Source organism: Ambystoma mexicanum, chromosome 5q (genome assembly GCF_040938575.1).
Source record: "Ambystoma mexicanum isolate Mex_15411 chromosome 5q, UKY_AmexF1_1, whole genome shotgun sequence".
In the NCBI taxonomy this organism is placed as follows: Eukaryota; Metazoa; Chordata; class Amphibia; order Caudata; family Ambystomatidae; genus Ambystoma; species Ambystoma mexicanum.
In genome coordinates, this window is record NC_090933.1 from 233506278 (window position 1) to 233525216 (window position 18939).

The following is an 18939-nucleotide window of genomic DNA, read 5'->3' on the forward strand; positions in this document are numbered from 1 at the left end:
TGAGGAGTAGGAATGACAACTGAAACATTTCAATTGTTGTAAGCAACACTTTCATTGAGCGCGTAACTCAAGATTATTGAAGCCATTCATCAATTCAACAAGTTTCCCATACATAACGGACCTGTTGAATCCAAACTACAGAATCACTTTATACGGAAAGATCAGTACTGCTATATGAAGCATTCGGATATGGTGGTCACTCCAGACCTAGTGACAACACGTTACTCCCATCAAGGGACTGGAATATTAATGATACTAGTGTGCCTTGAAAACGATGGGGGGTCAAAACACGTGGCGGCTGTCTACATTCTGAAGAATAAAACATCTATTTACTAATTATCTGAATTATTGCAGTGATATCATTTTTATATCAGTTGACTATCAAAAACATTTGGGGGTGTTTAAAGCGCGAGTTACCTTCCCAAACCTGATTTTCTGTTACTCATTGACTCCAATCTCTGTGGGAAGTTTGTGGGAAGTAGTCCACTCGCAGCCACCTGTGCCATAATTATTTATGTAAATGCAATCGAGTACTACTAATTAGTAAGTGGTAACTAGCGCACAGCCAATAGATCGATCCCACAACAGCAATCCCAATATAACTGAATGTGCCTTACACATCTGCAAGTAACTGTCTAGCTTGATTTTAACTCATAACTGCTGGTTGTGCCGCACTAACGTTGTAATTTAATCTTGATTTGATGTACATTCTTTTATCTTTGACTCGTGTCATCTGCATATAATCTATCCACATGCTAACTCGCGCTGCATTACACTTGCGCGGGGTCCTCAAGAACGTGGCCCCTCTAGGACACTGGAGTTAACCTGCTTTTTCATCTATTGAGTTTATTGCTGCTACTTGCACTATGGAACTGTGACAGCATTGCGTTTTAACCCACATTACTGCATAATGTCTCTTTTCACAACATGATATGGGATTTTCGTACTATTGAATGCTCCCTCTTCTATGCTATCATCCTTAAGTCCACCATCGTAACATTCCACCTTAACGATGCATGCCTCCACAGATTTGCTGCTAATACTACTGTGTGCTGTAAAAGCCGTACAACAGCAAGCCACAATCATAGGCGCCAACTGCATAGGCCAACATTTTCTGACCATGACAAACAAAACGTCCTTTGCTGGGATTAGACCTGCCCTTTTCCTTCCCCCGCTAGAAATTGACCTTCAATCACCGGTTATTAACCCCACGAGATTCTTACCCATGCTGCATCTAGATATTAAACCTCTCCAAGCACTCTAGCGATACGAACATCCCCTCACCCTCCCACCCCATGACTAACCCCGCCCCATCAAATCTCACAGACCATGCTCCTTATCCACTAGAAATAACACTCTTCGTGCCAGACTACCACATCTATATGAGCCACCAATCAGTACCCTAGCCAACACACGCCATCCTAATAAAGGGACCAACCCCATACCCAAAACTAACTCTAGAAACAACAACTTCGCTACTCCAACCACACAGAATCCCACAATACACAATACCATGAGTAAAAAAGTAAGCCAGAGCAAAGATATTGTCTGTCAGACAACTACTAACACCCCAAACATTAAGGGTGTCCTAATTAACGCCAGATCACTGGTGGCGCACACCTCAGAGATAGCGGACCTGATCATGGCAGATAACCTTGACTTCTTAGCAATAACAGAATCCTGGTTACATGCAGCTGCAGGCCCTGCCCTTCCTCTAGCAGTACATGACAATTACAATATCATATATCATAAGAGCAGGCAGAGTTGACTCTAGAGGCGGAGACAGTGACCTCATCGCCAAATCTAACTTAGCTATAAGAATAGCCCCCACACCACTAGTCAAATACTGTGACCTCCTCATGGCTAAACTACCCATCTCCAGTTCACGGCCATTAACAATACCTCTAGTGTACAGACCACCTGGGCCCATTGGTTCTTTCGAGGAGGATATCTCTGTAATACTATCTGAAAATACTAAAGAGTCTTCTCAAATACTACTGTTGGGGGACTTCAACCTTGGCTTTAATGATCGCAAAGACCAACAAGCTCTTGCAGTGTCGAATGCACTCACTGAATTTGGACTCATACAAAGAGTGACTCAGCCTACCCATGTCAAAGGCAGAACCTTAGACTGGGTGGCTGACCTAAACTGCAAAACCTCAATTACACCTATTACCCCTCAATCATGGATAGATCACTTCTTGTTGTCTTTTACCTTAGCATCCAACAGCCCGACTACTAAAACAAACCCAATTGCACCGCCATTCCTCACCAGGAACAAAAAGAATATCACGGTGGATAAGATTATTCCTCATATTGTCCCTACTCTTGACTCATTGTGATCCAGACACCCAAGTATATGCCTATAATGCCACCATGACTAAAGCCTTAGACTTAATCGCCCCACTAAAGATGCTTAAAAGTAAACCGAGAGCTCACATGACCACCTGGTTCACTCCACAACTGAAATCCCTTAGAGCAGTGGTCGAAGTGTAAGAAAAGAAGTAGTGGAACTATGTTTCCCTGCTAGCCTGCCCTGCTCCTCGCAAACCCCATTGCCCTGCCCTCTCCCACACACAATACAAACCCCCAAACACGCTTGCCTGCTGTTTAAGGGCATGCTGAGTGCAGTGCACTGAAAGTGCACGTTTCAACTTCTTCCTACACTGTTATTTTAAAATGAAACCATTGCAGAACGGTTTCTTTTTAAAATAAAAGTATAGGAGCGGCAAAACTTAATTAAAAAAAGTAGAGGAGCACCGCTCCCAAACGCTCCCGCTCACTTCGACCACTGCCTTAGAGCTGAAAAAAGAAAACTGGAAGTCACTTGGAGACTGCTACCCTCGGAGGAAAACAAAACAAACCTGCTTAATACTTCTACCACTTACAGAAACAATACGTACTAAAGAGCATACCTTTAACAAGAGGATCAATAAAGCAAGCTTAAATACCAAGGAGCTATTTGTGATCTTAAGAGAAATGGAAACTCATATCCCTCCTTCAGACTACTGTTTGAAGGACAAACATTGGTGTACTATCCAGAATGTCTTAATAAATACAATTGCCCTACTACAGAACCAAATTGTGGATAAAAAAGTGAACCTTCCCAACCCAGACATTCACGCCAAAACTCCAGCTCACTCCACAAAACCACCACAACAGTTCAGATTCTCACAAGTCTCCATCCCCGAGTTAGAAAAAATCATTACCTCTCTCAAATCTACTAGATGTCAGGGAGACTGCTGTCCCACTCAGATAATCAAAGACGCTGTCAGAGACCTGGCGCTGTTTATCTCTAGACTAATTAACGCATCCTTCTCATCAGGTACTGTCCCTAGCAACCTAAAAGAATCATGGGTTTTACCCCTTCTAAAAAAAAATCCCTGGACACAACTATTCCTACAAATTACAGGCTGATTACAACTGTACCATGTCTGCTTAAAATACTAGATAAAGTGACTTTACCATCAGATACAGGAGTATATAGAGACTAACCACCTCCTAGGTGCCAGCCAGTCGGGCTTTAGGCCACAACATGGTACAGAAACGACAATGATCGATCTAAGGACCCAGATAGATGAATTTAAGGATCAAGAGAAAACGGCCATGCGACTTCTCCTTGATCTGTCGGCCACCTTTGATTTGTTGGATAATAAAGTACTCTGTAAATACTGGGCCTCTGCGACCCACTTCTCCCAGGACGCCATAGCATGGATCCAATCCTTTCTAAACAATAGGACCATGGGAGTCTTCTCTTTGACAGCGGCTGCAGACCCCATCCCAACAACCTGTGGCGTACCGCACGGATCCTGCATCTCACCAACAATGTACAACATATTCACAAAGCCATTATTTGATGATCTGGACCATCTGAGTGTCATCTATACCAATTACGAAGATGACACCCAGATCCTCATACCTCTCTCTGGAAACTATGACAAGGACATGTCCTTAGTGAATAACGTTTATCTCATCATCCAGGTATGTGCTATGCCTGAATGATGATAAAACGGAGCTCCTGATACTTGGTACCGTTGCTAACCTGAACAAACTTAGCACCAAATATGCATCATTTAACATCAACAGGAATATTATTAAAGTTGTAAAGGAGGTAAAAACTCTAGGTTTTTACTTAGATTCAGCTGTAACCCTAAGCAAACAAGTGAACGCTATGGCCTCCACCACTGCTTACACTTGCAATTTAATTAGGGCCTTCAAGCCATTCCGATCAAAAGAAATTTGCGCCATCCTAGCCAGTGCCCTCATCCTCTCGAAGTTGGACTACTGCAATGCCTTGTACTTGGGTGCAAGTAAGTACATTGTTAACAAAATCCAAATCCTCCAGAATAATGCCCTTAGAACTGCACTTGGCCTATCTAGGAAAAAGCACATCTTGGTGCTGAGGAGACAAAACAAATGGCTGTCCATCAATGACAAAATTCTGATGAAAACGGTCTCATTAACCCATAAATACCTTAACAATGCTGCACCACTTTACCTCACTGAGAGAATGGTAAAAAAATCCACATCACGCCCTACCAGAATAGTCAACTATTTTTGTCTGGTAGTGCCCAGATTCTAACTAAAAAAGCATGTGAAAGCAGTTTCACAGTTATGGCGGCGCAAACTTGGAAAGCACTACCTCATGCCTTGAGAGTGGAACAATCATTCCAATGCTTTAGGCGCAGTACTCCAAACTGGCTCAGAACTAATAACATATGACTCCTCGGCTCACCTGCTGACACTCGACCCTAACATTGTAACCTCTGCCTCTGTCAGCCCAAGTGTGTTCCCTTTTTCCTGCTTCTCACTGATTATCCTTCGCACTTTGTATATTAACCTCATCATGTACATGTATCAACTTGTGTGTAACCGATACAAATTTTGTATATTCTGCTGTATCATTATGTACATTCTCCATGCAAACTTCTGTAACCTCAAGCCTAATGTATACCTGTAACCTCTTGCGCCCAGATACCCTCGGGTTTGGTGCACCATATAAATAAATAATCAAATAAACAACCACACTCACTGCATCTCATTTCATGGTATGCTTTTTTTACTAGATCAGAAAAATGTACACATTTCTGATCTGGGGCTGGAAGATACAGAAATGTTCTCTTGCACTTTCTGCAGCCACTACATTTTGGATTGGCATTGCCGAATGTATGTTTTGTGTGGTCTTTCATCTACTGATACTTTAAGAATAGAAAGTTCTCTGCGTACCTTTTCTCTACCGTTGAAGCTATTTTATGCATGTATCGGTGGTGTTATTTGAAACAACATGCTCAAAGCTACATTGCAATAACATTCAACCCTTGTTTTATTACTATATCTACAGTGGGAGTATGTCATATTTGATTGACTTTTCAACACTGGTAGATTGTCTTCTCTTGTAGACTTAGGAGTAACCTCTTTGTTTGAATGTAGCTTTACCTGTTGCTTATGTTTTCTTGTAATATGCTTTGCAAGAACAAGAAGGTCAAGGTGAGGAGCATACAGTAAATGTAACCTATCATATTCTTCAATACATGAAATGTCAACTGTAACTTTACATTTGTCAAAGTTTATCAAAATAAACCTTCAATATTTATTACATGTGAGAGTGCAACATATGACATTCTTTCTTTAAACACTGTGTGACTAATGTCAATCAGTGCTGCTTCTAAAGTCAATCCTTATGATGTATTGCCACATGCCAGGTAGGGTTAAGACTCAAGGTTCGTTTGGGGCCCCAAGGGCCTTGTACTATCCTTATGGACTCTCCTGGAATCAGTCCTGGCGCCTTTGGCACCAGGCTCATGTTCAGATTGGAACATTGTCTTGAAGTTACTACTTTTTCATTGGAGGCCTGCAGCCAACATGGAGGCACCCACAAAGCCTAGTTCCTAGAACCAAACTGTGAGGTGCAGTGTTTTGGGTGTGGTAGCCCAGACTACTTTACCTGGACTACTTTACTAGATGGCTATATAAACCACACCCAAGTTACTAAACGTGCTTCGCGTTATTCTGCAGCCAGCAGCGTGACGCTCATCGTGTCCAGAGACCAGAATCCGGTGATCCTTGAACAGCAGACCTGCAGAGGAGACAAAAGAACATCATTAGCAGCCTCAGCATACCTGCAACTTTCCATCCGTCGATTATCCGTCTTCCTGCTGCTTGCAGTCTTCCAGCCAGTCGGCAGCATCATCGGGATACCACGCACGCATCAGAACGAAGCACCTGGAGGGAGAGAGAAAGAAGGGCAACGTTAAAACAGGTTACTCTCGGCATTTACGGCAGTAATCACGAGAACCTCACCTGGCTGGGCATTTCTTGGCCGCTCCGCTCCGGAAATCTTCACACGCCCAGAAAGACCATTGCGACCTGAAAAGGAATAAAGAATACAAGTTAGCAAAAGAAGACATTACCGCGCTGCACTTCGCGCTTAACCTACCATCCATCATGCGCTCCTGCGTCCATCATCCTGGTAGGAGCCCGATCCAAGCTGCGCATCCACTGAACCTCTGTGCACCTAAGGGGGAATAAATAAGGAAAATACATTAATCACAATAAAGGAAAGCAAGGACATTTTAAGACTGCTATAACCAGACTTACCTCCTTAAAGACACTTGAATGGGTTAGCACCAGTGAAGTTAACTCGGTCGCTCAAACCCACAGAGAACTATGTGCCCCTGCACAGAAGGCAGGACGGAGAGCACGCCAGACATCACAACAAGGTGAGGAGTGGGCCTTCAGATTGAATCCAGGGGGCAAGGGGGAGGAAACGAAATCTGTTCCTAAATCCAGTCCTCCTGTGTTTTCAGGCCTGACCTCCATAGAAGGCGCTATCTGGAATCGGGAAGGGTCCAGGGTCAATCCGGCAACCAGGGCAAAAGGGCGTCCCCCTGGATACCAGGGGAGCATAACAGAACGCGAAGCCTCCATAAAATTATCCACCTGGGCGCCATGGAGACTTCAGAAATAGACCAACTGGCCCAGTTATTAGGACAATTACGTGCCAAAGTTCATTCGGCTAGGCAAGAGACTAATACCCTGTGAAGGGATCTTGTCGTCACCAAGTATTGCACCGAAGAAATCAGCAGGCAATTACTGATATCACAGGCCGGACAAGCTCCATTACCCGGGAATAATCCACTGGCACAGGCAACCACGTCATCTGCCGCTCCAGGACAAATCACCTTACCCGGAGCAATACCGTGAGCACCGCCAGAACGGTTTTCAGGTGACCCAAGGAAGTATGCTGCATTTATGAATCAATGTTGTCTTCACTTCCTCTGCAGACCGGGCACATTCCGTAACCATCAGGCACGAGTAGCATTTATTTTATCATATCTGAGCGGTAGTGCAGCAGACTGGTCAGTGACGCTTGTGAGCTATGATGATCCGTTATTACGTGACTTTGGGGGTTTCCAAAGGGAAATGGAAAAGCTCTTTGCTCGACACAACCATGAACAAGCTGTAGACAACGAACTCTTATCACTCCGGCAGGGGAATCAAGACTTACTAACATACATAGCAACCTTCAATAGGTTAGTGGCTGAAACCAGGTGGCCTGAAGACAAGAGAACCACATTGTTTCACCGAGGCCTTCGAGGGGACTTGAAGGATGTCTTGGCTCAGGTGGTTGATCCACCTAGAGACTGTAGTGAATTTATCAACCTGGTGGTGCAACTAGATTATCGACTACAAGATTGGAAAGGAGATTGTCCAGATCAGATACACGGGCCGTGTATCTTCGAACCAAGGATGCAACTCTACGCACGTCAGAGAATACTACAGAGCCAATGCAAATCGGAGGCATACGACCACTGTTAACAAAAGCTGAAAGAGACAAAAGAAGGCAACAGCAGTTATGTTTTTACTGCGGACAATAAGGGCACTTCCTAAAAGACTGTCCGATAAAACTCCCCAAGCGAATTGTGGGAGCTACAGAAAAGCATGAGAGTAAGGAGTCATAAAACTGCCTAGCTCGACAAAAGTAGAGGTCAGTTTGTCGAGTGAGAAGAATGAGCCACCGACCTCACATTTTGCAATATCAGTGATCCTAATCAATCACCAACAACCTTCAAGGATGCATATCATTGAAGCTTACATAGACAGCGGAGCAGTTGGGAATTACATTGATCGAGATCTGGCCGCACAGATGGGGCTTCCCTTATTTTTTAAGCCGAACACAGAAAAGGTAACCACGGTGGATGAGACAGAAATTGCTTCCAGACCAGTAACCCAATGTACAGCAGGAATAACCCTGCTGTGCCAGGATGGACACTGGGAATCAATTTCCTTTGATCTCATCAAGGCACCTGAGTTTCAGCTAATATTAGGGATGCCATGGTTAGTTGCTCATAACCCTCGGATAGATTGGCGTGCAAGAAAATTGACTTTTCCTTGTGATTGCGCTTCCACCTGTTATTTCCAAGAAAACAAATCCAGTTTCAATGTTCCCACGAGACCTAGAATTGGCATATCTACACTTGGCGCAAATAGTACTCTACCTGAAGAATACCAAGATTTCTACAATGTGTTCCAGAAGGAACAAGCTAATACATTACCACCGCACAGGTCCTATGACTGTCAGATTGACGTCATACCTGGTGCACAGATCCCTTGTGGCAGAATCTATGCGCTCACAGAACCAGAAAACCAGCATCTAAAATCCTATCTGGACCATTACTTGACAAATGGGTTCATTCGCCCATCTAAATCACCGGTAGCCAATCCCCTATTCTTCATACCAAAGAAGGAAGGGGACTTGAGAACCTGTATTGACTATCGCGCATTGAACCAGATCACCGTGAAGAACCATTACCCCCTGCCACTTATTCCCGAAATGCTGGATTAAGTCAAAGATGCCCAGATTTATACTAAGTTAGACCTCAGAGGAGCGTACCACCTGGTCCGAGTTAAAAAAGGAGCTAAATGGAAAAAGGCCTTCCGTACCAAATATGGGTTGTTTGAGTACCAGGTAATGCCTTTCGGACCTTGTAATGCCCCGGCGGTGTTCCAATACTTTATGAACGACATCCTAAGGGAATTGATCGATGTTTGCGCCCTGGTCTACATAGACAACATCCTAGTGTATTCAACCTCGAAACAAGACCATGTCAAGCATGTCCGCGCTGTCCTTGCCAAACTGCGCCAACATCGACTATATGCAAAACTTGAAAAATGCTTTTTCCACGTAACCGAAGTAGAATTTCTTGGTTTCATTCTTACTCCGAAAGGCATCCGAATGGATGTACACAAGGTGGATGCCATTCTTAAATGGCCTTCTCCGACCTTGTTAAAAGGGTACAGAGCATGCTGAGCTTTGCAAACTTCTACTGTCGGTTCATTCCAGACTTCTCTCAGATTGTGCATCCGATCACGTTACTTCTACGAAAAAACAATAAAAAATTAATGTGGACAGAAGACGCTGAAAAGGCCTTCCAAGAACTTTCACTTCAGCCCCCGATGTTACGACATCCTCGTCTGAATCTTTCTCATATCGTGGAAACGGATGCTTCTCAGAGGGACCCTGAAACTGGCCAACTGCACCACGTGGCCTTCTGGTTGTGAAAATTCACACCCCCTGAACTCAATTATGCCATCACCGATAAGGAGCTGCTTGCTATAAAATCTGCCTTCAAGGCATGGCGACATTACCTCTTGGGGACCAGGCAATCACAGGTCACGGTAATCACAGATCATCGGAACCTACAATATTTAAAAACAGCAAAAGCACAATCCTCACGCCAATTACGATGGGCCCTTTTCTTCGCCGAGTATGACTACGTGATCACTTATCGACCAGGCGTAAGAAACGGAAAAACTGACGCACTATCTCGCATGGGCATCGATGAGGAAGTATATGCAACCTCAGATCCAATATCCATTATTCCTGAGGACAAGCTCTTAGGCCTCACCACAGCTTTAACACAAACTGAGCTTAGAAACTTGATCCAACGTGAAATAACCCCTAACGAACTACTGGAATGGCATACCAAATGAAAACAATACACCATTAAAAATCAACTGCCATATTTTGATGAACACCTGTATGTGCCTAAAACAGAGCTACAACAACAAATCATTTCAGACTATCAGGATTCTCTGATAGAAGGTCATCCCAGAATTGCCAAAACCCTAGCCAAAGTGAAATGCAATTATTGGTGGCCCACTTGGTGTCGAGAAGTCATCCAATATGTTCAATCCTGTGGGGTGTGTGCAGAAAACAAGTCACTAAAACAAAAACCAGCTGGCCTCCTGCAACCATTAGAAATTGCTCCTGCACCATGGCACACACTTTCTCTCGACTTTATTACCGATTTACCTCCCAGCCAAGGGTTCAACACCATTTTAGTAGTAGTAGACGTATTTGAAAATGGCACACTTTATCCCTTTCAAAGGACTCCCGGATGCATCCCATCTAGCAAAAGTGTTCCTGGAAAACATTATCAAACTGCATGGATTCCCTTCAGTCCTGGTCTCTGATGGAGGCAGCAAATTCGTATCTAGCTTCTGGAAAAAGTGCTGCTCTATGGCTCAAATCGACATCCGACTATCCACCAGCCATCACCCCCAAACGGATGGTCAAATAGAGAGGACCAACCAGACTCTCGAACAATACCTACGGTGCATGCTGCACCAAGTCCAAGGAACCTGGAGAGATCTATTATGGATAGCCGAATATGCTTACAACAATTCCTTGCATTCCAGTACTGGTCAAACACCTTTCTACACCCTCTACGGCAGACATCCATGTACTTCCGAACTAGACAGCCCTGACCAACATCGGAAAAAAGCCCCTGACTATCAGGTAGGAGACAGTGTTTGGCAAGCCGCAAAATATATACCTCTAAAAGGAACCCAGACTTTTCGTCCTCGCTATTTGGGACCTTATTCTGTTCAAGCCATCATCAACCCAGCAGCTGTTAAACTAGCATTACCAGCCAACATGTTATTTACCCAGTATTCCACGTCTCACTTCTGAAACAAGTACAGCCGGGTACAAAAGTTAAGCCACCACCTGAACCCATAATGATCGATGGAGAACCCGAATTCGAAGTGGAGGAAATTGTGGATTCTAAATATACCAGATCCAAACTATACTATCTAGTTGATTGGAAGGGTTACGGCCCTCAAGACAGATCTTGGGAACCTAGTGAGAACATTCATGCACCGCGTTTGATTAGACATTTTCATCGAAATTTTTCAGCCAAACCTGGACCAGGCAGGAGAAGGGAATATTTTCTTATCTGTAACTCCATTTCTCCAGCATTGGTATCTTTCATGGATTCACATGCTTAGATTTCATGGATTCACATGCTTAGAATATTCCCCGTCGTCAGACTGGGACCCCTCGGTACACATATATAGCCTTTTCCAATAGGAAAACTTCCGACACTTTTGTGTCCTATCTACGTCCTTTTAGGACCCGCCTACGCATGCTCCGTAGGACGTCCCCGTATAAGAGGCCCGCCCCCGCGGCTCCCCTTCAGATTTCGGCCCCTCCAAAGTAGGAAGGGTTAAATTTATCAATTAAATACATTACATTCCGAGGAGGTTGGCGGGCACATGTGAATCCATGAAAGATACCAATGCTGGAGAAATGGAGTTACAGGTAAGAAACTATTCCCTTCTCCAGCATTGGATCTTTCATGGATTCACATGCTTAGAATAGATTGTATAGCAGTAACACTTGAGACGGCGGTGAGAATGTAATGTAATATACCCTCAACATACTACACAATGCATATGTATAGTAGGAGTAAGTTACCGCATATAACCTTATCCACCTAAAACAAACTATCATTAAAAAGGTAGACAACAGATTCTCCACAGCGTGGAGCTTTCCTTATTGAAAGAGATGGCGCAGGACAGCTCTTCCCATCTGCACCTCGTCCGCATGCTGCCTGGCAAGGCAGTAGTGGCGGGTAAACGTGTGGGGCACTGACCATGCCGCAGCTTGGCATATGTCCGTCAACGGAATTCCTGCCCATAATGCTGTTGAGGAGGACATCGATCTTGTAGAATGGGCTCTAGGATGTCCTTGCAGTGGCCTTCCGGCCTTAGAGTGACAAAACGCAATCGTCGATGAGACCCATCGAGCCAATCCTTGTTTAGAGATTGCTTTTCCTCTCGTCGACGGACCATATGCGACGAACAGTTGTCTAGTAGACCTGAATTCCTGTGTACGATGTAGGTAAAATTTCAGAGCCCTCTTAACGTCCAGGGTATGAAGAGCTTTTTCTGCTGCCGATGATGATGTGGCAAAGAAAGTAGGGAGAACAATGGACGAGTGTTTGTGATACACTGTCAGAACTTTTGGGACGAACATAGGATTAGTTGCCAGGACTACTTTGTCCTTAAAGAATCTTAGGTATGGCGGGTCTACGACCAGCGCTTGCAGTTCCGAGATTCTTCTAGCTGATGTGATAGCAATCAAGAATGCCAACTTCCACGAGTTGAATTTTATGTCGGACGTGGACACAGGCTCAAAAGGCGGTTTCATTAAGCCTGCCAACACTGTGTTGAGAATCCAAGTCGGGGGGAAGCGTTTTTCCGGGGGAAAAACTCGAAATAAACCCCTCATGAAGTGTTTTACAAGTCTGTCGCTAAATAGAGGAGACGACTGCCTTTTCCTTGTGAACCTCGAGATGGCCGCCAGGTGCACCTTTATCGATGCGAAGGATAATCCCCTCTCCGCCAAAAGGAGCAGGTAAGGTAGAACTTTTTCCGCCGTTACCGACAACGGTTGTAGGCCCTGTTGTCCCCTACACCATTCGCAGAACCTCCGCCACTTATAGGAGTAGGATTTGTTTGTAGAAGGGGCTCTAGCCGCCTGCAGAATTTTTTGACAATCTTCCGAAACGTCTAAAGCACCGAACTCCGAAAAGTCAGGAGCCAGGCTGTAAGGTTGAGACTGTCCGGGTCGTGATGCCACACCGTGCCTTTGTCCCGGGATAGTAGGTTCGGGGCTTTCGGAAACCCTATGGGATGTTCCAGCGACAGGTGAAGCAGGTCGGAGAACCACGGTTGCCTTGGCCAGTATGGTGTCACTAGAATTACCCGGCAATTGTATCTGCGTATCCACTGTATTGTCCTCCGTATGAGGGGGAACGGGGGAAAAGCATAGAGGAACATGTCCATCCATGGGAAGGAGAATGCCTCCCCCCTGGAGCCCTCTTGAGGCCATCTGCTTGCGAATTGCTCGCATTTCTTGTTGTCTTTGGTCGCGAAGGCGTCCAGAGGGGGGTGACCCCATTTCTCGAACACTTTCATCAGGTGACCTGTGTCCATTTCCCACTCGTGTACCTGGGCCATGCTTCTGCTGAGGGAGTCTGCTTGGGAGTTCCTCACTCCTGGAAGGTGATGAGCCACGATGGAAATTTCGTGCTTTAATGCCCAATGCCATGTTTTCTGGGCTTCTATGGAAAGAGTTCTTGATCGCGTCCCTCCTTGTTTCCTCAGATAAAACATGGCCGTTGTATTGTCGGTCAGTATTCGTACTCGCGAGCCCTCATGTGATGTCTTATATTCCGCCAGTTCCTGGGAATTGGCACATTGCTACTCTTGTATCTGACGCTCTGTAAGTTTGTTCGTAGGAATCTTCCAATTTCTACTTCCTGCATCATCATATGCTTATCTGTCGTTCTTGTTTGCAGCTCTTTTGACTTCACTTTCTTGTCCGCTTCAGACTCTCAGTCTTCCCACTGGCGCAGTACCTCTTGCCAGTCTATGTCCCCAACATGGAAGTCCCGCTTCCATTTCCTCTCATCTTTCAAACTCAGAGACGCAAAATCCTGGTAGGGAACTTTACATGCGATTCTTACCTGCTATCCTTGATCGAGCCGAAAAGCTAAACTATTTATATCCGCAGGCACTTCATAGGAGAGGCCTGTGCCTTTTCCGCTAATCATCACTCAGCCCCTGCTGAACTGCCTAGCCTTTCTACCGAAGTACACCCGTAAGTATAATAGGGGTGAGTAGCCATAGATCAGAGTGAGGGAGGTCTGATCTCTTACAAATCTTCTGTTTCCATTTAGCCATCTCTTATTGGAAATGGAAAGTTCCGCACCTTCATAGCCTCAGCATTTGCTGAATAGAGATTGTTTAAGTCAGAGTCTAGAAGCTAGTACCTGCTCCCACCATTGGAGAAACTAGTCCGGCACACTCCATCCAGAGGTCCAAACATAGAAGAAATTCCACAATCTTCGATCGCTAATCCAGAATAGGATTTCTTTCCCCCAGAGGGTTTCCCTGTTGATTTTGCAAACATCTGAATCCTGTTCTCTTGAGGCGGAGGTTTGTAAAGGTCCCAGGGAGATTTTCCTGTCGTCAAGGACTTGGCTTCTGCTCAGGTTAGCAGAAACTGCATATTTGTAGTCCAACTTGTCACACCAGACTACTTTTTACCAAAAATGAGTTACACATCAAAACTGCAAACTTATACTAGCCACCACCATCAGAAGTAGATATGCAGATTCACTAGGTCACAGGGAATTGGACAATCCAATCGCTGACTCTGTACGAGGTTGCATCGCCCTTTGGCACATTTTCACAATTTTTATATAATGCATAATATTTAAAATTCTGCCAATGACTACAGGTATTCCCAATAACAAACTGCATCTTCTCACCTAGTTTCATATTCATTCCATTTATAATCCACCCCGAAATGCATCTTTCATGGCCGTTTCAGTTCAACCAAGTGCTAGAAACATGTACTTAGTCTCTTTACATTCACCAAAAAATCAGATGGAAAACTGGCATACTACAAAATTATTACTTATTTAGGGTGCTGGGAAAAATATCTTAAAATACAGGAGTTCTTTAATGTCAATTGGGTGGATTTGTCACATGTGTGGGCGGTGCTGCATACCCCCACAGCAAACTGTCCCTGCCAGGCTTGGCTTACAACAAAGGACTTTTATGATGCCCTTTGAAGTTTGACAGTTCCTCCTTCAGGGTGGGTGCAGGAGGAAATTGCACCTCTTGGTTAAGCACCAGCCATACTGGCTTTCATTGTTCCTTCTCCCAGGGCTGCCTGCTAGTCTAGCAGGGCAGTGAATCCTCACACTCTGTGCCTTTTCATTTGTCATGGTGGGCTGGTTCATTTATAGATGCGACTTCTTTTTCAGTGGGAGGCAACACTGGCCATTGAATTCAGTGCCTGGGCCAAAAACCCAGCTTTCCTGGTTTCTGAGTCTTTTCTAAGAAACCAAGTCTTTTGAGGACAAATATAATGTAAATTATATAACCCAAACCCCCACCCACATATTCAATCACATTTCTGTGCGCACAAAAGCTGTCATTTCACACTTAAGTTTTAGACGGCATTTTATGTATTTTCAAAAGAGCAGACTCACATGTGTGTTCATTTCCTTTCATTTCAAGTTAATAAATGCGATTTCTGCCACGCACAGGATTGACTTTCAATTAATCTTCTGGGGGGTTTTGCATATACTGTTGGTTTATAGACACAAAAGCATGCTGGACAGAATGTCTTTGATGTTGACATAGAAAAAGACACACCACGTTATTTCTTTCATTTACTGCAATTTGACCGCGATGGAAATGTTGGAAAAATGTATTGAGTCTAAGTATGGTCACGTGGCACTGTCTGGAAGGTCCACGGTGATGTCAGACTTTCACAGAGGTCGACGGAAGCACAGTTGAAAAAGTATAGAAGTGTTAAAAATGACGCTAGAAGGATGAGAAATGCCAGAGTTTCAAGGTGAAATGGTGTAAATTGTACCCAAACGTTGCTATATTGGGGTAAGTAAGATATTAGTAAGTTGTAGGAAAATAGCATGCACTGGTTAAAAACCCATGGAATTCTCTGAGAAAAACTTTGTTAAAGAGACATTATGGTTACGTTGCACCAATAAAACAATTCAATGAAAAGACGTTGTTAAGGGGACGTTATGGTTAAGTTGCACTAATAAAAACCTATGAAATTCAAAGGAAAAATGGCTCCGGACCATTATCCTCCATTGCAGCCCCTGCAATAATGGATAAAGGTCATTATAAAGAGCGTTATAAATTCCATATCATATCATATCATAATGGTCATTAGCACCCCTGGTTCCCAAAGCGAGAACCCGGGGTGCTAAAAATAGATTTTTCTTCCTACAGCGGCAGCGTCCCGCTGTAGGAAGGAAAATCATTTTCCAAAATGGCCACCATGGAAAGAGAATCATCTTCAATCTATACATGGAACCCTTGGGAATTATCTTTAATGACCCCATCCATCAGTACGCTGATGACACTAAAGGTCAGTGGCCCACAGGACATTGCTCACCTCCACAAATGTCTGGCTACTATCCAAATATGGATGTCAAATGCTTACTTTAAATGGAACCCGACAAAGACTGGATGTGTCCTCATCACCCCCCTCGACAAAAGAGCAACTAGTGCATCAGTGACAGGACTGCATGTGCTTTGAAGGATTCACCCTTCAAATGTCAACTCGGCCAAATCCCTGATCTTCATTGTTGATAGTAGCTTTTCTTTACAAAAGCACATAGCCGAAATGGCACAAACCACATGATTACAGATAACACCCGCAAAATCAAGCTCACATTCCCCCAAACGAATTCCGTACGCTGGTCCAAGCTCTCATTATCTCACACATCGATGGGGGAAATGCCCTCCTTTTTGGGCTTGCAATCGCACAATTGGCCTCCCTCAAAGCAGTACACTATAATGCAGCCTGCCTAATTACAGGGGCTCGCAAATTCGACTGTATCTCTTCAACACTGCCCATGCTTCTCTGGTTCTCCCTCCCAGTCAGGATCATAAAGAAAACTGCATGTATCACCTGCAAATGAGTCTCAAATAGAACATCAATATACTTGGCAGCTAAACTCCACACCTCTATGGCTCTCGCACCTCATGTAGAAAAACGATCAACCATTTGGAGTCAAAGCTAACGCAAAAAGAATAGACTTGTAAGCAATTGTTCTCCTGTCACACCCTGACCATCTGGAACTCAATCCCGGTAGAGCCTCGAAATGTCCCTAGGATCCTCCATTTCCACAAAACACTGAAAACATGGCTCTTTAAGCAATACCTGCTGGATGAATAAAAATCCCTCTCTCCTACCACCTATTGTATTGTGTTAATATATAAAATGCCACACCAATCCCTCCACCTACTGTACTATGTTAATATATAAAATGCCACACCAATTCTGGCACAATCCTGTTGTAAAGAACTCTGCTGCTCTTCAGATAGGTTTGTGCTATAAGCCATAAAATAAAAATAAAAGCTACAAAAACTGATAGTACCAAGGAAACAACCAGTGACAATACGATGGCATATGAATAAAAAGAGCACAACAAAATATAATAAACAAAGAAAGGCAGAGGGATGCTTAGCATCTAAAGGAGATAATTTGTTTCTACACAGGCGTGGGGATGACAGGCAGCCACTGAAACGGCTGGGCTACCAAAAGTCAAATATCCGTTTTCAGGACAAGGAGCAGAGGCACATAACAGATGGGATTCTGATAGAAAGCGGTTACTCTTACTGGAACTACCGTTTGGGTTTTTCTATGGGAAAGAGGCAAATTGGAAATTGTAGAAAGGCACGCAATACATTGGCAAATTCGGTTTTTGTTAGACAACAGCTAGTTTTGTTGAGACTATATTTTAATGGCTATAATTATTAAACAAAGGCACTTGACATGAGGTGGTTGATTTCGAATGTCAACCAACCCACCGTGAATCTGTTGATGGGGGAATTAATTAATGTACTTACAAATAATGCTAGGCATTTATACAGACTTTTGAAAGATTTATGAAAAGGGATGCACTAACATACACAGGCTAATACAGATTAGTCTGTGAAAAGGTGAACGGATTATACTGGCAATTTGGGACTAGGGTGGGATTTCAATGGGATGTAAGGGCCAATAGAGTGGGATATGCAGTTAGGCGAACTGGGGTTATGCGCTATTTAGAATGTAAGCTTGAGTTTGGGATTCCGGAAAGCCAGTGAGGTCTCTGGACAGCTAGGACATGGGATCTGGTCACTCTGCATGGCTGGGCCAAGAGATCTGCTCACTGGCACTGCTGGGTCAAGGGATCTGCTCACTGGACTCTCTTGGATGGAATGCTGGACAGCTAGGCATGGTCTGGTCACTGCACTCTCTAGGAGGGGATGAGCTGCCTCCTCTTCTTTCTCCCTGGATCTGGATAAATGGATAGATCTGCCTGGATGGATGTATCTGGCTTCCTGGATCTGGAATGGATTTTTATTCTTGAGTGAGTCAGTCTTGGGAGTCCCTGGTGTTTCTCTGTCTCCCCCTTATATAGCCAAAATTACATCATCACATTTACAATCTGGTGGGAAGTCCCTGGACTTACTCCTACCCTGTGATAGGACAGCCTACCAGCCCTCTCCCTCCCCCTGAGCCGATTGGTTCAGGGGAAATAACATCATGTGGGTGTTTGCATTTATGACCTTTCTTTGTCTCTCCAGCTGTTATGTCTCATTACAGCCACTGGTCATGGTGGTGCCGAGGCCATATTCGATTCACTGGTAGCATATGGAAATCCAACATGGCCACTGGGCCCTGCCGGGTCTGTACGGAGGTTCGGTCCACTCTTGCTTCGGAAGGGACTCTGTCTATCTGGGATCATGTGATGTCTTATATTCCGCCAGTTCCTGGGAATCGACACATTGCTACTCTTGTATCTGACGTATCTGACTGTAAGTTCGTTCGTAGGAATCCTCCAATGTCTACTTCCTGCATCATCCTATGCTTATCTGGCTTTCTTGTTTGCAGCTCTTTTGACTTCACGGTCATGTCCGCTTCAGCCTCTCAGTCTTCCAACTGGCGCAGTACCTCTTGCCAGTCTATGTCCCCAACATGGAAGTCCCGCTTCCATTTCCTCTCATCTTTCAAACTCAGCAACGAAAAATCCTGGTAGGGAACTTTACATGCGA